Here is a 21,323-nt window from a genome sequence, read left to right on the forward strand (position 1 = left end):
ATATATGTCTAATTGTGATGTAAAACTGGATTATTCCTGATACAGACGCTGATGTTCTCGTATCTCAACAGAAACATGAATGATAAGGTGCTAGGGTTAGGGTTTCCACCCAATATGTGTCCAACCAGGTGATGAAAAAACTGGGTTATTCCTGATACAGACGCTGATGTTATCGTATCTCAACAGAAACGTGACTCGTGAGGTGCTAGGGTTAGGGTTTCTACCTAATATATGTCTAATTGTGATGTAAAACTGGGTTATTTCTGATACAGACGCTGATGTTATCGTATCTCAACAGAAACGTGAATCGTGAGGTGCTAGGGTTAGGGTTTCTACCCAATATATGTCTAATTAAGATGTAAAACTGGGTTATTTCTGATACAGACGCTGATGTTATCGTATCTCAACAGAAACGTGAATCATGAGGTGCTAGGGTTAGGGTTTCTACCCAATATATGTCTAATTGTGATTCAAAACTGGGTTATTTCTGATACAGACGCTGATGTTATCGTATCTCAACAGAAACGTGACTCGTGAGGTGCTAGGGTTAGGGTTTCTACCCAATATATGTCTAATTGTGATGTAAAACTGGCTTATTTCTGATACAGACGCTGATGTTATCGTATCTCAACAGAAACGTGAATCATGAGGTGCTAGGGTTAGGGTTTCTACCCAATATATGTCTAATTGTGATGTAAAACTGGGTTATTTCTGATACAGACGCTGATGTTATCGTATCTCAACAGAAACGTGAATCATGAGGTGCTAGGGTTAGGGTTTCTACCCAATATATGTCTAATTGTGATGTAAAACTGGGTTATTTCTGATACAGACGCTGATGTTTTCGTATCTCAACAGAAACGTGAATCGTGAGGTGCTAGGGTTAGGGTTTCTACCCAATATATGTCTAATTGTGATGTAAAACTGGGTTATTTCTGATACAGACGCTGATGTTATCGTATCTCAACAGAAACGTGACTCGTGAGGTGCTAGGGTTAGGGTTTCTACCTAATATATGTCTAATTGTGATGTAAAACTGGGTTATTTCTGATACAGACGCTGATGTTATCGTATCTCAACAGAAACGTGACTCGTGAGGTGCTAGGGTTAGGGTTTCTACCCAATATATGTCTAATTGTGATGTAAAACTGGGTTATTTCTGATACAGACGCTGATGTAATCGTATCTCAACAGAAACGTGAATCGTGAGGTGCTAGGGTTAGGGTTTCTACCTAATATATGTCTAATTGTGATGTAAAACTGGGTTATTTCTGATACAGACGCTGATGTTATCGTATCTCAACAGAAACGTGAATCGTGAGGTGCTAGGGTTAGGGTTTCTACTCAATATATGTCTAATTAAGATGTAAAACTGGGTTATTTCTGATACAGACGCTGATGTTATCGTATCTCAACAGAAACGTGAATCATGAGGTGCTAGGGTTAGGGTTTCTACCCAATATATGTCTAATTGTGATGTAAAACTGGGTTATTTCTGATACAGACGCTGATGTTATCGTATCTCAACAGAAACGTGACTCGTGAGGTGCTAGGGTTAGGGTTTCTACCCAATATATGTCTAATTGTGATGTAAAACTGGGTTATTTCTGATACAGACGCTGATGTTATCGTATCTCAACAGAAACGTGAATCATGAGGTGCTAGGGTTAGGGTTTCTACCCAATATATGTCTAATTGTGATGTAAAACTGGGTTATTTCTGATACAGACGCTGATGTTATCGTATCTCAACAGAAACGTGAATCGTGAGGTGCTAGGGTTAGGGTTTCTACCCAATATATGTCTAATTGTGATGTAAAACTGGGTTATTTCTGATACAGACGCTGATGTAATCGTATCTCAACAGAAACGTGAATCGTGAGGTGCTAGGGTTAGGGTTTCTACCCAATATATGTCTAATTGTGATGTAAAACTGGGTTATTTCTGATACAGACGCTGATGTTATCGTATCTCAACAGAAACATGAATGATAAGGTGCTAGGGTTAGGGTTCCTACTCAATATATGTCCGACAGTGATGTAAAACTGGATTATTCCTGATACAGACGCTGTTGTTCTCGTATCTCAACAGAAACATGAATGATAAGGTGCTAGGGTTAGGGTTTCTACTCAATATATGTCCGACAGTGATGTAAAACTGGATTATTCCTGATACAGACGCTGATGTTATCGTATCTCAACAGAAACATGAATGATAAGGTGCTAGGGTTAAGGTTTCTTCTCAATATATGTCTAATTGTGATGTAAAACTGGATTATTCCTGATACAGACGCTGATGTTCTCGTATCTCAACAGAAACATGAATGATAAGGTGCTAGGGTTAGGGTTTCTACTCAATATATGTCCGACAGTGATGTAAAACTGGATTATTCCTGATACAGACGCTGTTGTTCTCGTATCTCAACAGAAACATGAATGATAAGGTGCTAGGGTTAGGGTTTCTACTCAATATATGTCCGACAGTGATGTAAAACTGGATTATTCCTGATACAGACGCTGTTGTTCTCGTATCTCAACAGAAACATGAATGATAAGGTGCTAGGGTTAGGGTTTCTACCTAATATATGTCTAATTGTGATGTAAAACTGGATTATTCCTGATACAGACGCTGATGTTCTCGTATCTCAACAGAAACATGAATGATAAGGTGCTAGGGTTAGGGTTTCTGCCCAATATCTGTCCAACGGTGATGTGAAACTGGGTTATTCCTGATACAGACGCTGTTGTTCTCGTATCTCAACAGAAACATGAATGATAAGGTGCTAGGGTTAGGGTTTCCACCCAATATGTGTCCAACAGTGATGTAAAACTGGATTATTCTTGAATCAGACGCAGATATCACGAAATCTCTACAGAAACAAGTATCATGAGGTTTTAGGGTTAGGGTTTCCACTCAATACATGTCCGACAGTGATGTAAACTGGGTTATTCTTGATACAGACGCTGATGTTATAAAATCTCAACATAAACATGAATCATGAGGTTCTAGGGTTAGGGTTTCTACTCAATTTATGTCCAACATAGATGTAAAACTGGGTTATTCCTGATACAGACGCTGATGTTCTCGTATTTCATGAATCATGAGGTGCTAGGGTTAGGGTTTCTACCCAATATATGTCCGACAGTGATGTAAAACTGGATTATTCCTGATACAGACGCTGATGTTCTCGTATCTCAACAGAAACATGAATGATAAGGTGCTAGGGTTAAGGTTTCTTCTCAATATATGTCCGACAGTGATGTAAAACTGGATTATTCCTGATACAGACGCTGTTGTTCTCGTATCTCAACAGAAACATGAATGATAAGGTGCTAGGGTTAGGGTTTCTACTCAATATATGTCCGACAGTGATGTAAAACTGGATTATTCCTGATACAGACGCTGTTGTTCTCGTATCTCAACAGAAACATGAATGATAAGGTGCTAGGGTTAGGGTTTCTACTCAATATATGTCCGACAGTGATGTAAAACTGGGTTATTCCTGATACAGACGCTGATGTTATCGTATTTCATGAATCATGAGGTTCTAGGGTTAGGGTTTCTACCCAATATATGTCCGACAGTGATGTAAAACTGGATTATTCCTGATACAGACGCTGATGTTCTCGTATCTCAACAGAAACATGAATGATAAGGTGCTAGGGTTAAGGTTTCTTCTCAATATATGTCCGACAGTGATGTAAAACTGGATTATTCCTGATACAGACGCTGTTGTTCTCGTATCTCAACAGAAACATGAATGATAAGGTGCTAGGGTTAGGGTTTCTACTCAATATATGTCCGACAGTGATGTAAAACTGGGTTATTCCTGATACAGACGCTGATGTTATCGTATTTCATGAATCATGAGGTGCTAGGGTTAGGGTTTCTACCTAATATATGTCTAATTGTGATGTAAAACTGGATTATTCCTGATACAGACGCTGATGTTCTCGTATCTCAACAGAAACATGAATGATAAGGTGCTAGGGTTAGGGTTTCCACCCAATATGTGTCCAACCAGGTGATGAAAAAACTGGGTTATTCCTGATACAGACGCTGATGTTATCGTATCTCAACAGAAACGTGACTCGTGAGGTGCTAGGGTTAGGGTTTCTACCTAATATATGTCTAATTGTGATGTAAAACTGGGTTATTTCTGATACAGACGCTGATGTTATCGTATCTCAACAGAAACGTGAATCGTGAGGTGCTAGGGTTAGGGTTTCTACCCAATATATGTCTAATTGTGATGTAAAACTGGGTTATTTCTGATACAGACGCTGATGTTATCGTATCTCAACAGAAACGTGAATCATGAGGTGCTAGGGTTAGGGTTTCTACCCAATATATGTCTAATTGTGATGTAAAACTGGGTTATTTCTGATACAGACGCTGATGTTATCGTATCTCAACAGAAACGTGACTCGTGAGGTGCTAGGGTTAGGGTTTCTACCCAATATATGTCTAATTGTGATGTAAAACTGGGTTATTTCTGATACAGACGCTGATGTTATCGTATCTCAACAGAAACGTGAATCGTGAGGTGCTAGGGTTAGGGTTTCTACCCAATATATGTCTAATTGTGATGTAAAACTGGGTTATTTCTGATACAGACGCTGATGTTATCGTATCTCAACAGAAACATGAATGATAAGGTGCTAGGGTTAGGGTTCCTACTCAATATATGTCCGACAGTGATGTAAAACTGGATTATTCCTGATACAGACGCTGTTTTTCTCGTATCTCAACAGAAACATGAATGATAAGGTGCTAGGGTTAGGGTTTCTACTCAATATATGTCCGACAGTGATGTAAAACTGGATTATTCCTGATACAGACGCTGATGTTCTCGTATCTCAACAGAAACATGAATGATAAGGTGCTAGGGTTAAGGTTTCTTCTCAATATATGTCTAATTGTGATGTAAAACTGGATTATTCCTGATACAGACGCTGATGTTCTCGTATCTCAACAGAAACATGAATGATAAGGTGCTAGGGTTAGGGTTTCTACTCAATATATGTCCGACAGTGATGTAAAACTGGATTATTCCTGATACAGACGCTGTTGTTCTCGTATCTCAACAGAAACATGAATGATAAGGTGCTAGGGTTAGGGTTTCTACTCAATATATGTCCGAGAGTGATGTAAAACTGGATTATTCCTGATACAGACGCTGTTGTTCTCGTATCTCAACAGAAACATGAATGATAAGGTGCTAGGGTTAGGGTTTCTACCTAATATATGTCTAATTGTGATGTAAAACTGGATTATTCCTGATACAGACGCTGTTGTTCTCGTATCTCAACAGAAACATGAATGATAAGGTGCTAGGGTTAGGGTTTCTACTCAATATATGTCCGACAGTGATGTAAAACTGGGTTATTCCTGATACAGACGCTGATGTTATCGTATTTCATGAATCATGAGGTGCTAGGGTTAGGGTTTCTACCTAATATATGTCTAATTGTGATGTAAAACTGGATTATTCCTGATACAGACGCTGATGTTCTCGTATCTCAACAGAAACATGAATGATAAGGTGCTAGGGTTAGGGTTTCCACCCAATATGTGTCCAACCAGGTGATGAAAAAACTGGGTTATTCCTGATACAGACGCTGATGTTATCGTATCTCAACAGAAACGTGACTCGTGAGGTGCTAGGGTTAGGGTTTCTACCTAATATATGTCTAATTGTGATGTAAAACTGGGTTATTTCTGATACAGACGCTGATGTTATCGTATCTCAACAGAAACGTGAATCGTGAGGTGCTAGGGTTAGGGTTTCTACCCAATATATGTCTAATTGTGATGTAAAACTGGGTTATTTCTGATACAGACGCTGATGTTATCGTATCTCAACAGAAACGTGAATCATGAGGTGCTAGGGTTAGGGTTTCTACCCAATATATGTCTAATTGTGATGTAAAACTGGGTTATTTCTGATACAGACGCTGATGTTATCGTATCTCAACAGAAACGTGACTCGTGAGGTGCTAGGGTTAGGGTTTCTACCCAATATATGTCTAATTGTGATGTAAAACTGGGTTATTTCTGATACAGACGCTGATGTTATCGTATCTCAACAGAAACGTGAATCATGAGGTGCTAGGGTTAGGGTTTCTACCCAATATATGTCTAATTGTGATGTAAAACTGGGTTATTTCTGATACAGACGCTGATGTTATCGTATCTCAACAGAAACGTGAATCGTGAGGTGCTAGGGTTAGGGTTTCTACCCAATATATGTCTAATTGTGATGTAAAACTGGGTTATTTCTGATACAGACGCTGATGTAATCGTATCTCAACAGAAACGTGACTCGTGAGGTGCTAGGGTTAGGGTTTCTACCCAATATATGTCTAATTGTGATGTAAAACTGGGTTATTTCTGATACAGACGCTGATGTTATCGTATCTCAACAGAAACATGAATGATAAGGTGCTAGGGTTAGGGTTTCTACTCAATATATGTCCGACAGTGATGTAAAACTGGATTATTCCTGATACAGACGCTGTTTTTCTCGTATCTCAACAGAAACATGAATGATAAGGTGCTAGGGTTAGGGTTTCTACTCAATATATGTCCGACAGTGATGTAAAACTGGATTATTCCTGATACAGACGCTGATGTTCTCGTATCTCAACAGAAACATGAATGATAAGGTGCTAGGGTTAAGGTTTCTTCTCAATATATGTCTAATTGTGATGTAAAACTGGATTATTCCTGATACAGACGCTGATGTTCTCGTATCTCAACAGAAACATGAATGATAAGGTGCTAGGGTTAGGGTTTCTACTCAATATATGTCCGACAGTGATGTAAAACTGGATTATTCCTGATACAGACGCTGTTGTTCTCGTATCTCAACAGAAACATGAATGATAAGGTGCTAGGGTTAGGGTTTCTACTCAATATATGTCCGAGAGTGATGTAAAACTGGATTATTCCTGATACAGACGCTGTTGTTCTCGTATCTCAACAGAAACATGAATGATAAGGTGCTAGGGTTAGGGTTTCTACCTAATATATGTCTAATTGTGATGTAAAACTGGATTATTCCTGATACAGACGCTGTTGTTCTCGTATCTCAACAGAAACATGAATGATAAGGTGCTAGGGTTAGGGTTTCTACTCAATATATGTCCGACAGTGATGTAAAACTGGGTTATTCCTGATACAGACGCTGATGTTATCGTATTTCATGAATCATGAGGTGCTAGGGTTAGGGTTTCTACCTAATATATGTCTAATTGTGATGTAAAACTGGATTATTCCTGATACAGACGCTGATGTTCTCGTATCTCAACAGAAACATGAATGATAAGGTGCTAGGGTTAGGGTTTCCACCCAATATGTGTCCAACCAGGTGATGTAAAACTGGGTTATTCCTGATACAGACGCTGATGTTATCGTATCTCAACAGAAACGTGAATCGTGAGGTGCTAGGGTTAGGGTTTCTACCTAATATATGTCTAATTGTGATTTAAAACTGGGTTATTTCTGATACAGACGCTGATGTTATCGTATCTCAACAAAAACGTGAATCGTGAGGTGCTAGGGTTAGGGTTTCTACCCAATATATGTCTAATTAAGATGTAAAACTGGGTTATTTCTGATACAGACGCTGATGTTATCGTATCTCAACAGAAACGTGAATCATGAGGTGCTAGGGTTAGGGTTTCTACCCAATATATGTCTAATTGTGATGTAAAACTGGGTTATTTCTGATACAGACGCTGATGTTATCGTATCTCAACAGAAACGTGACTCGTGAGGTGCTAGGGTTAGGGTTTCTACCCAATATATGTCTAATTGTGATGTAAAACTGGGTTATTTCTGATACAGACGCTGATGTTATCGTATCTCAACAGAAACGTGAATCATGAGGTGCTAGGGTTAGGGTTTCTACCCAATATATGTCTAATTGTGATGTAAAACTGGGTTATTTCTGATACAGACGCTGATGTTATCGTATCTCAACAGAAACGTGAATCGTGAGGTGCTAGGGTTAGGGTTTCTACCCAATATATGTCTAATTGTGATGTAAAACTGGGTTATTTCTGATACAGACGCTGATGTAATCGTATCTCAACAGAAACGTGACTCGTGAGGTGCTAGGGTTAGGGTTTCTACCCAATATATGTCTAATTGTGATGTAAAACTGGGTTATTTCTGATACAGACGCTGATGTTATCGTATCTCAACAGAAACATGAATGATAAGGTGCTAGGGTTAGGGTTTCTACTGAATATATGTCCGACAGTGATGTAAAACTGGATTATTCCTGATACAGACGCTGTTTTTCTCGTATCTCAACAGAAACATGAATGATAAGGTGCTAGGGTTAGGGTTTCTACTCAATATATGTCCGACAGTGATGTAAAACTGGATTATTCCTGATACAGACGCTGATGTTCTCGTATCTCAACAGAAACATGAATGATAAGGTGCTAGGGTTAAGGTTTCTTCTCAATATATGTCTAATTGTGATGTAAAACTGGATTATTCCTGATACAGACGCTGATGTTCTCGTATCTCAACAGAAACATGAATGATAAGGTGCTAGGGTTAGGGTTTCTACTCAATATATGTCCGACAGTGATGTAAAACTGGATTATTCCTGATACAGACGCTGTTGTTCTCGTATCTCAACAGAAACATGAATGATAAGGTGCTAGGGTTAGGGTTTCTACTCAATATATGTCCGAGAGTGATGTAAAACTGGATTATTCCTGATACAGACGCTGTTGTTCTCGTATCTCAACAGAAACATGAATGATAAGGTGCTAGGGTTAGGGTTTCTACCTAATATATGTCTAATTGTGATGTAAAACTGGATTATTCCTGATACAGACGCTGTTGTTCTCGTATCTCAACAGAAACATGAATGATAAGGTGCTAGGGTTAGGGTTTCTACCCAATATATGTCCGACAGTGATGTAAAACTGGGTTATTCCTGATACAGACGCTGATGTTATCGTATTTCATGAATCATGAGGTGCTAGGGTTAGGGTTTCTACCTAATATATGTCTAATTGTGATGTAAAACTGGATTATTCCTGATACAGACGCTGATGTTCTCGTATCTCAACAGAAACATGAATGATAAGGTGCTAGGGTTAGGGTTTCCACCCAATATGTGTCCAACCAGGTGATGTAAAACTGGGTTATTCCTGATACAGACGCTGATGTTATCGTATCTCAACAGAAACGTGAATCGTGAGGTGCTAGGGTTAGGGTTTCTACCTAATATATGTCTAATTGTGATTTAAAACTGGGTTATTTCTGATACAGACGCTGATGTTATCGTATCTCAACAGAAACGTGAATCGTGAGGTGCTAGGGTTAGGGTTTCTACCCAATATATGTCTAATTAAGATGTAAAACTGGGTTATTTCTGATACAGACGCTGATGTTATCGTATCTCAACAGAAACGTGAATCATGAGGTGCTAGGGTTAGGGTTTCTACCCAATATATGTCTAATTGTGATGTAAAACTGGGTTATTTCTGATACAGACGCTGATGTTATCGTATCTCAACAGAAACGTGACTCGTGAGGTGCTAGGGTTAGGGTTTCTACCCAATATATGTCTAATTGTGATGTAAAACTGGGTTATTTCTGATACAGACGCTGATGTTATCGTATCTCAACAGAAACGTGAATCATGAGGTGCTAGGGTTAGGGTTTCTACCCAATATATGTCTAATTGTGATGTAAAACTGGGTTATTTCTGATACAGACGCTGATGTTATCGTATCTCAACAGAAACGTGACTCGTGAGGTGCTAGGGTTAGTGTTGCTACCTAATATATGTCTAATTGTGATGTAAAACTGGGTTATTTCTGATACAGACGCTGATGTTATCGTATCTCAACAGAAACGTGAATCGTGAGGTGCTAGGGTTAGGGTTTCTACCCAATATATGTCTAATTGTGATGTAAAACTGGGTTATTTCTGATACAGACGCTGATGTTATCGTATCTCAACAGAAACGTGACTCGTGAGGTGCTAGGGTTAGGGTTTCTACCCAATATATGTCTAATTGTGATGTAAAACTGGGTTATTTCTGATACAGACGCTGATGTAATCGTATCTCAACAGAAACGTGACTCGTGAGGTGCTAGGGTTAGGGTTTCTACCCAATATATGTCTAATTGTGATTTAAAACTGGGTTATTTCTGATACAGACGCTGATGTTTTCGTATCTCAACAGAAACGTGAATCGTGAGGTGCTTGGGTTTGGGCTTCTTCCCAATATATGTCCGACAATGATGTAAAATTGGGTTATTCTTGAATCAGACGCAGCTGTTACGGAATCTCAAAAGAACAAGAATCGTAAGGTTCTAGGGTTATTGTTCCTACCCAATATATGTCTAATTGTGATATAAAAGTGGGCCGAAAAGTGACAAGAAACTGCTTTATTAGTCACACAGACCCTACTTATTAATTTCTGCCTTTATGGTACTGCAATTTTGCTGAAGTAGAGTGAGAGAAATTTGGTAGTACAGGTGTCCCAATTGTCATGGTTGATGGAACTTGATGTACTGGTCATGGGTTCAAATCCAGAATATGAACCTTCGTTTCAGCACCACAATACCTCATGTAGTTGCATAAATTTGTGTCTCACTTTCAAATCACACTGCCACATGTCCATCTGTTCAGCTTAAGGTCACTATTCTCCAACCAGTGATCAGAATGGATCCTCACATAACCAATCGACACAACTCTGCAGTGTTGAAGCATTTTAGACCATTAGGCCAACTTTTCTCTCAAACAGCATAAAACATCCACACTATGGTGACGACAATCTCATTAAAATCAGACCTTAGTTCTTGCTACTGCTAAACAAAGATCTGAGGACATCCCAGTACGGGTCACGTCAGACCGACCTTGTGCGAACTTTTACCGACCAATAGAATGACCAATCAGAAGGCAGCTTTCTCGTGCTTTACGGCACTAATTTCAAATTGGCGACTACGCTTCGAAACATATTTGGACAAATTCTCGATTACAAATTTGAAAACTAAACAAAAGAACATTCTGGAGTGGCTAATAGATGGTCTAGATTGTATGGATTCAGTCGTTAAACCTGTAACTATCTTTCGGAATACCCCGTGTTAAAAGTTTTCGAGGTTGTATGATTAGAAATCACATTCTGACTGTCACTTTCATGATCTGGTAAGCGACGCTCTGATCGGTTGAATGAAAGGTCGCTCTGACGTGACTCCTAATGGGATGTCTTCAGGTCTTTGTTTAGTGGTAGCGAGAACTAAGGTCTGATTTTAATGAGATTGTGGTGACGGAAACACAACTAGTATCACATGTATTCCAATACTTTATTCTATTACAGAAATCCATTTTTTTATACTATATATACATCAGTAGTGAAAATAAAAAACTTCTGAATACCATATTTGTGCAACTTATACTTAAAGATGGTGTCAGTTATCTTCAACTTGCTGAATATGAACTTTAACATTTGGTCATGACAATATTAGTGTTGGAATCAAGAGTGCAGCGTCCAGTTCATGACATCACTTTAAAGCAGATATCTGAAACCACAAAAAACTGAATCAAAAATCTTATCTGGAGCTCTGTTAAAATACTGTAAAATTTGCATTTTATCTCAAAACTCAAATAAAATATTTCAAATATTTCAAATGCACACATTTCTCAGCCCATTTATACACTTTATTAACAACAATTAGTGAAAGCACACTTTCAAGATTTATTTTCTGGCATATTTCTCAGCAATGGTGCCCCAAAACTGCTACCCTTTTGATAATTCCAACCCAATAAGTACATAGAAGGTTGCATGATCAAAAACATAAGAACAAATAGTTGAAGGCAAGTGTTTTGCGAAGCACATAGTGTTTCAAATTAAAAATATGACTAAACTTAATCAAATAGATTGCAAACATATGTCCTAAGTCTAGATGTATACAATGAACACTTCTCAAGAACATCTGTACATCCTTACAACAGGACTAACTTGCATAATTTCAGAGCAGATTTGTTGATATGCTATTTCCGATGACCTAAAAATGCGTTTATGGGGGAAGTATTTAAATGTATGGGACCCATGTATTTTACCTGAAGTTTAACCCAATCTGTGGTATTTCATGAAGGGTGTTTTAGCAAGGGATGACTGTATTTATGTTTATGTTGCAACATTGCAAAAAGAACCAACATCAGATATTTCAAATCCTTATCTTGAACAAATATACAGTTTGGAATCCCAATAAAATTCACATTTCTTGAACTGATTTGCCGCTCTGATAAAGGGTACTTATATATTTTATTATGTGGCTGTTTTCTCAATATCATTTTCATTTTAACACTTAGATCAATTCATAACATTTAATACACTCCTGTGTCACCATTTACAGTGTTGATATTTTCCATTCATCACTCCAATTTACCGGTATATGCATAAAACCAAAAGGACTAAACGAAAATGCAGTAAATGTAGATAAGGGGGCACATGTGAAGTATGTGCAGTTAAAGTAACAGCAGTTAAAAAAATAATACTATGCTCCAAAGTACAATGTAATATAATTTAGCATCGACGACAAATTCAATATGGTTGACATGGTGGCCATATTAAGAATCTAGATATTATCACTGTCATCTTGTTACAATAACAAGCAACTAACCAAGTCACCGAACCTGACCACCCAATCACTTAACTCGTCCCTTATAACAAGGATAGGTTGCAGTGGACGTATTCTAACACAGAATCACCACGATGGACTGATTTTTGTGATTCTTGGATTTCTTGGATTGTCATTAAAGTAAAAGTTTTAAACAACTGAAGGTTGATGCAAACTAACATTAGCTGACTTCAACACTTGGTACCTGAACACATAACACATCTACAGACTGAATTTGGTTAAAATATATCAACATTGGTCTATGTTTTGAGTCGTTATATCCGCAGCCATGTTATTTTCGACCACCTTAAAGGAAGATAAATTTGAAAGTGACTATTGAACATAACATGTCTTTACACACATGACCATTCTATTTTATGTTGTAATTTAAATTTCATGTCCATTATTCATGTGTTCAATCATTTTCAGATGACTTTTGGACCCCACAGCCCCTCAATACCTGAAAAGTTCATGGTGAATCTCAAACCTGAACTGTGTTCAGATAACAGCAGTTACGTGGGTGATTTCTGACCTGCTGACAGATTATTGTTCAGATCAATATTTGCTTCAACTCAGACACCCACCTCAATGCAGTTATGTTTGCGATTTCGGACCTTCTTGATTTTGACTGATTTTGCTGACTTTTTGCCTAGTTTTACATTTAATGTATATTTTATAAAAATAAAAGTCCAAACAAAGGAAACAGTGGATAAATAACACATAACAAGCCATGAGGAATTTATCATCCTTTAATTTTCAAACCCCTGATGAAATTTGGAAGTTTAATCTTATCCAAAATGTTGAAAAACTTACTTTTCCACATAAATTTTTTAACCAGATGTTATTCTTCCACCTTATTTGATTTGCAGATTTCCATGTCAGACAAAGATCAAGCGGTGTCATAGGATTCCTTTTCACTTGATCAGGAGGGATGCTGTTGTGTGCCAACTGAAATAAAAAATATGACGATGATAATCAATGCTACTCCATAGTCATACAGTCATCGGGGCCTTGGTCTATAATTCAGGGTACGATTTCATTCTGTCTTACCACCTGCACCAGGTGCAACAAAGTGAACTAAGCAGGTTGCACCACCAAAATTTTCTGTTATTTTGAATTTTAAATAAATTCAAAGAAAAAAAACCCTTGAGAATGTGCTCCAGAATTTATTTTGAGGTGAATCTGTACATGCCTTTTCATATCATGATATCGAGTAAACAACCTTAAACAGAAGTCTGAAAGTGTCTGTTGTGATTGTAACCTCATGAGTGACTGTTCTATTGGTAAATGTGAAGAATGAGTCCTGCAAGTTCAATGCATTCAGACCACCTGTGTATTTCACTATTTTCATGAACTTTTGTTTCCTGGATTCGAAAAGACTTGCAGCCAGTTCTAAAAGAATTCAGTTTTCCACTTATGGTTGGAAATGTTACCTGCACTGGGTGCAACCTAACCTCACCTAAAGGTTACCGACACCTAGGCCTACTTGCACAGAACAATCTTAGCTACAATCGATCTTAGGCGGCTACAATCAATTTTACAATCACCATACAATTGTCCTATTCCACTTGCACAAACCCATCTTAGTGTGATTGTAAGACGGCTCATCTAAGATTGAAATCTTAAACGGTGGAGGTACGAATATCTTAAACTCGACTCCTGTCTACAGTTGTCTGCAAACGCGCATAGCTTGCTGCGTATACAATAAGTGGAACTGTTCACGACACAACATGTACCTCCCTCCATGGCACCTTGCACAGTTTCAAGAAAGGTGCCAATTATTTGAAGGAAACGATTACTAGAATGATGGCATATATTTTTGTCGGCATTAATAGTGTCATGATTTAGGAATTCAACAGTTATCTGTTGCAACTTGAGAAATACCTACTCATGTTTTTTTATCAAAAGTATTGAAATACGAATAAATATATTATTTAGTGACACAATCATTATGAAAATTAAAACAAACAAGTATTTGTCACAAAGTGACGAAATGTCCCCCGCCTGTATATACACCATAGTACCAAATATGAAAACAATCCAGCGATTAGTTCTTGAGATATTGAGGCAACACCGTTTTCCAACTCCAAAAGCAGATTTGCCTGCTGTGACCTTGAAAATGGGGTCAAGGTCACCAAAACCGACTGGTGTCTGCGGAGTCTGTATATACACCATAGTTCCAAATATGAAGACAATCCAGTGTTTAGTTCTTGAGATGGTCGTGAATACTATATCCACCGCTCCGCGCGGCGGGGGACAATAATACTAAAAATATTTCCTTATAACATAACACGGGGGAGCTTTTCGTAAAATACTAAATATATCCTTCATGCTTTCATTTCGTTGCTGTGACAAAGGATGTTATGAGTACTTTTTCAAAACACAGGAAGACGCAGGATTTCAAGAATGCATGGGAAATAATAATAATGAATAATGTTTCGAGAAAGCAGTTGTTTAATATATATTCACTTGGTATTAATTACATTGATAATTATTTTTAAAAGGTGTAAATTTTACTTTTGCTATTTATGGGATATTTTACACAAATTTCAAATGTCTCATCATGTGTATTTGCTTTTTTCTTTTCTTTTTAATTCAGATTTTAAAATCCCTCGTCCCCTGCCAACTCGATTTTAGATTTAAACATGTTTGACTTCATCTAATATTTATTTGTAAATTAATTTAATGATGAACTAAAGACAAAATAACTGACACGAATGGGACTGAAAAGAATAACATGGGGAGCTCAGCGATTCTACAACATTAATACACTGGGCAAGGTAGATTCTATGCTACATGCTTACACAAAGGGAAACCACTCTCATCTAGAGTATAAACTATGATTAGCTGCCCTTGAGTTATCGAAAAGGTCACGGACGTTACTAATCGCTTGCATACAACTTTTTATCCTTCCCTTGATTAGTGAAAAGGTATGTTGTTTCACACTTCTTTCAGCATTGAGTCCGGTGGGTATAGTACTTTTACTTTTAGCTATCGATTCAATAGTTAAGTGGTTCACTATTGCAATTAACGATATTTCTGACGTTAAATCTTAAATTAAAGTGTTGATTTGAATCATAAAGTTAACAAAATAACGAGGCAATATTTGAACATAAGGCAGAATATTTATGTGAATTAGATGAGGTCCTGCACGCCATTTTGTCAAGTTTATTCAGGGACCACAACGATCTTAGCTACTTAAGATTGGTTTGGACCAATTGTAAGTTTCGCTTGTAGTTTACAATGATCATAGCCTACTATCCCTTTGATCAATTGGACAGCGATTGTAGCCGAAGCCTAAGATCGTGATCTTAAGGATTTACAATAATTGAAGTGCTAAGATTGTTCTGTGCAAGTGGACCCAGCAATGTTTTTACCTGCACTGGTGGGGCTTGTATGTAAAGAAAACGATCCCTGTAATTGAATGTGATTATGGCTATTAATGTAGTGTTTAAGTAATAGTATAGACAAATACTACAATGACAATGACAGAATTTGCTGCGTATATTTCTTATTAATCAATAAGTCATTAAAGCCTTAATCATGTTAATGATATTTAACATAACCCTAAGGTAATGATTGTTCTCTTCCTGTCAACATTAACAGATTTCTACATTCAGCTGTTTATTACTCAAAATTGTGTATCTTGTGTAAGTGAATAGGCAATATAATCAGAAACCTATTATCAGGATGAGTTGGTTTTCAAACACAGAGATCCATGAAAAACGTTTGACAGTGACCATCATACGTAAGGGCAATGTGTTGAATTGGAACCCCTTTGATCACATGTGTCTAATGGTACGGTCTCTGATTGGGTGCTGCCTAACTTCCTTCTTTCTTACATGTCATTCACTGGATACAATAGATCATATTTGAAGATATTGATGAATTTCAAAACAATTGTCATACACACTGGTATACCATAATGACATTATATATGGAAATAAATACCTTCTACAGCAATTTAATATCATCTAACAGTTCTGGAATAGCTAAATATGCAAACAAAAGAATCAACATGTTTTTACACTACAGATGACTTACTGTACAATAACTTACATGTCTGAGTAGTGGAAGAAAACAACATTTTAAAAATATCTGCCATGTTGGTCATGCTCAAACTCAGATAAAATTTTTGAATACATTTCTGGTGACTTTATTCCTGGAACCACACAAAAAATGACAGCTTCATAACAATTGTAAGTTATTAAAGAAATGTAAAAATAAAGCATCACTGGATTCAAGGATTACATTAAGGTTAAAGTTCATAAATGTGCAAGTTATTGAAATACACACAACAGAACCTCGTGCAACATTGTCACCATATATTGAATTACATGAGCAGCCTGTGCCCCAAAATGATGGGTCAACTAGCCCAAACAGGATTTTAGTGTTGACATATTGACTATTATTAATTTGACTTACTACATCGAGCACAATGTAACTAGACTTGCGTTTCAAACTTGGGGGCTTTTCAGGAAGAATTGCTCAAGCAAAACATGTTATGTGTTTACAGTATAAAGAATTAGTACATGCATTATAGTATACTTTAAAGTACCAGACAACAGGCTACCACTTGCTACTTGAATTCCGAAATGAAAAGACTTTTATACTTCATTGTGTTCAGTAGTATACAGCGCAGAGTCTGCTGAGTCCAGTAAAGAGTCAGAATATAATATAGCAGTTGCCTTATTAGTCTATAGCAATTTGTTATCTGCAAATATATTAAAAAATATTGGACATTACTATTTAATTGGATTAGGAATTCCACAGAGATAAGATAAGTACGTAAAACATAATTTTAACAGTATGATTAGAGAATCAAGATGATATTTTTAAGATTAGAAATTGAATTTGTCTCCAGTTTTAAGAGGTTTGGGTAAACCCTGTAGTGACCAGGCTCCATGGTCCAGTGCACAACATTTACAATGTAGGTCTAAACTAAACAGGGGGCTAGCCCTTTCATCTTCCACAAACAGCCTGTCAGCTGAAAAGGAACATAGCAGTTTTCTTATAATGTTCAATTCTTCCAATCCAGGTGCAAAGAGTTTTAATATTTATAATATTAATAAAAAAACATATACTTTATGCTGACATCCCTAGCACCGGTTAAAATGATGGTGACTCGCTTGTATTACTTTTCCCATTTCTATTAGATTGGAGAAACTTATTTCAGAATATGATGAGCAAACTTGACTCTTGTCAGGTAATATTATCAATACACCAGGTAGGCACCTTGCACAAACATAACTTGAGAAAGACAGAGACGAGTTCAACAAAAAATACCACAACAAGGTAGTGCACATTAGCTCTGTTGTGAGGAAGATACTGATTTTACAACTAAAGTGGACACTTTCTAGCACATTTTACAAACATACATAACCTGAAGATACCATATTAATTGTGTTACGACAAAGCATGTGCAGATAGTTGTTGGAACCTTGGTTTGTGTCTCTTACAAACTGATACAAACAGTCTGTATTCATAATAATCAATAAAAATAGCACATTATAATACTAGAGTATAAGATTATTTAAAAAAATTGAACTGTATAACTTTGTTTGTTTGTTGTTTAATGCTGTACTAAGCAATATTCGACAACTTTGACAGCTGCCTGTAAATAATCAAATCTGGACCTGACAATCCAGTAATTGACATCATGAGCATCAATCCATGCAAATGGGATACGATGACATGCATCAACATGGTCTCTGAGCCTGACCCCTCAATCATGTAAGTTGCCTCTTATGACAAGGATAGTCGCCTCTTAAAGCAAGCATGGTTTGCTGAAGACCTATTCTGACCCTGATCTTCACTGGTAAATGTGTATAACTAAACATGCTGAAGTAGTGCCAATGATCATGTGGCACTTGCCACCAAGACAATGACAAGAACTACAGTAACAATATTCCCTCTATTTGGGTACAACACAAATTGTCTAAAATACTGAGAAATAGGCACATTTGCTCTTAGTCCTTATTAAAGTGTGCTGGTACTGTACAGACAAATCTTATTTTGGAATGTATCAGAAATAACAGGAAAATGACAAGGACAAATGCAGGCCAGTAGACAAAGTGAAAAGAAAAATATACAATATATAAAACACTGCCAAACAGATCACTTTTTAAAAACAACACTATATCATTTTTTGTATGTACAATGAGATTATAATTGGGGATTCAATTATACTTACTAAAACAGGATGTTGCTAGCAGTGTTCACTATGGTTCATGATATGGTATTCTCAGTCCTGTCCATTGCTCATAGGCAGATGTAGTGTCTGCTACTGTCAACAAAAACATTCCAACATTACACCCTACACTAAATTGTACGAGTTAAATGGAGATATATTCATCAATAAAATGGTATTTTGCCTTCAGACATTTAGTTATCAGAGGATTACAGTTAGTTAGATGCTGTAGGCCTAGTCATAATCTTAAAATATGACAACACAATTATTCAGGTATAAATGGATAAATTTGAGTTTGTTGACAGGTTGCAAAGAAACAATACAGATGTAGACTGACCAGTGTAATTAACTAACAGTTGGGGAATGTTGATAATGACTTGTTATAAAGTCTATCAATCAGCCTCTCTACTATCAACAAACATTTAGGCCTACAAAACAAACACTTTCACCAACACTTTGAGAATACCAGGGTCACGTGATGGTGTTTTGGAGCATTTTCAGTTGTTTCGGACTTCAGAGCTTGAATAAATTTTCTGCCTCCGATGTATACTACTGAAATGTAAACACAATACGACATATAATAGTATATATATGTAAGTACTAATTACTAGTAATTACTACCAGTTGGACTAAAAGAAACGAGCGATTCTGAAAAGGAACGTGACCCAATCGTCTTTGGATGCAAGTGATTCGCGTCAAAACATGGGCGCTTGATACCAGGCAACAACTCCAATACAATATACGATAGGTAGTACTGTAGGACATACTGTTTCGGTAAAGCACTCTTTCTTTAAGAATAAAAGGCATTTATGATGCGTGACCTTGCTTGTGCACGTCGACGTTGTTTCTAGTGACGCAAAGAATGCAAGGCTACCTGTAGAAAACACGCACGACATTACGTTCCCATTTGTGGCAATGGTAGGAATATTGAACAGTATTTATTGTTATGAAAACACCCACGTTTGTTGTGCTCTATTTAGAGTAAAGACACAATTAACTAGCCTAAACTTGGCCTAGGTTGAGTGGAACAAATGACGTGACCTTACACAAAATGGCGGCGGATGATGATGATGCATGACGTGGTCATGTGACCAGCTGGTGATGTAATTATCAACGGTTACCGTATAATTTTCTTCATGATAATGTAGATTCTATTTGTAATTCCAGGTGACTGGGAACATACTGGAATGGTGGTTGAAAGGTTTGCATGGCGCATTTCACCATTACGAAGCTACTTCTACATCTAGAAAGCTAGCTGGTTACAGGCTGAAGTTGCTCTGCGGTAATCTATTTAATTTTTCTGTTGAGACAGAGCCTGGCTTGCATACCGTCGACGTAGACTCGTTGACCAATGAAAATCATTTTAGACATGCTCCTTTGCCGTTAGCTAGTAGTAGCAGTAAATGTTAGTCTCCAGAGACGTAGAGACCGTCTTTGTACCTACTAGTAGCAGGTCATAGTTGCTAACAACTCTGTGCTAGTAGTAGGTAATATTTCCTGGATCGGGTGTTTGAGGAGGGTATCGGACCAAACAATCAGGAACCGTCTGCGAGAGGTTGGAATCAGACCCCAGACCGTAATGTGCCCCTTCATTGAGACGTTTGCATCGACGATAACGTGTGCGATGGAGCAACACGGTACAGGCATGGACGCTGAGAAACTGGCGGCGAGTCTTTTCCAGTGATGAAGCACGATTTCTTCTCCAACGCCGAGATGGAAGACAACGTGTGGAAAATGAACGTTTTGGACCGAACTGTGTCCGACATGTCGACAGATTCGGTGGCGGAAGTGTGATGATGTGGGGAGCCATATCTTAACTCAATACGGTTATGATGAAGGGGTCCAGAAATGTCGATACAAGAATAAAGTGTTTTTATCCATAATGTTACGTATTCATCATCTGTCATGTTTAGTATCGAATATACGCGCCGGAAGTGGAGAGTTGCCAGGGGAGACAACTCTGTCCGATTTTCCTTAGGGCTTTCTGATAGACCGACCCTTTTATCATAATTTGCCGGGGCAGTTTCCCCTGTGGAAACACAGCTAAAGCTACAGAAACACGCACTACAATCATTAATTGACGAGAGCCAGGCGTACTGCAGAACGTAGGGGTGGTGGCACATTGGGTAAAGCGTTCGCTCGAGCCGCCGAAGACCTTGGTTCGATTCCCACATTGCATTGGTACATTGTGAAGCCTATTTCTGGTGTCCCCCGCCGCTATATTGTGGAATATTGTTAAGAGCGAAATAAACGCCAACTGTCTCACTTTTGTAGAGAACGTTATATAGAGAATAATGTCGACGAGGCTGTACTGATAGGCTTTGGTATCGCCATATTGTGTGTCGGCCGTGCATGTCACATATGGATCAATTATTGTGTCTTCATTACAACAACCATATAATCTACAGTACCTCAACAGTATTTAGGAGTGAATCTCGTATGCTTCGTACCAGAATCATTAGTGGCTGACCT

General features: G+C 37.7%; 1 long non-coding RNA gene across 9 annotated transcripts; it reads right to left on the minus strand.

The window, feature by feature from the left end:
- Positions 1-11,330: 11,330 nt before the first annotated feature.
- LOC124133061 lies at positions 11,331-20,195 on the minus strand. Of its 9 annotated transcripts, XR_007221878.1 has the most exons (6): positions 19,973-20,150; positions 19,305-19,400; positions 18,855-18,947; positions 16,039-16,075; positions 13,475-13,609; positions 11,331-11,560 (listed from the first exon to the last, which is right to left on the minus strand). It is a non-coding gene; the product is annotated as an uncharacterized LOC124133061 (long non-coding RNA). The 9 variants fall into 9 exon arrangements; XR_007221882.1 differs by lacking the exons at positions 16,039-16,075; positions 19,973-20,150 and adding an exon at positions 20,180-20,195; XR_006860887.2 differs by lacking the exon at positions 16,039-16,075 and having other exon boundaries at positions 19,318-19,400; positions 19,973-20,147.
- Between the last annotated feature and the right edge of the window lie 1,128 nt (positions 20,196-21,323).

Source organism: Haliotis rufescens, unplaced genomic scaffold (genome assembly GCF_023055435.1).
Source record: "Haliotis rufescens isolate VD_foot unplaced genomic scaffold, xgHalRufe1.0.p SCAF_18, whole genome shotgun sequence".
Lineage (NCBI taxonomy): Eukaryota > Metazoa > Mollusca > Gastropoda > Lepetellida > Haliotidae > Haliotis > Haliotis rufescens.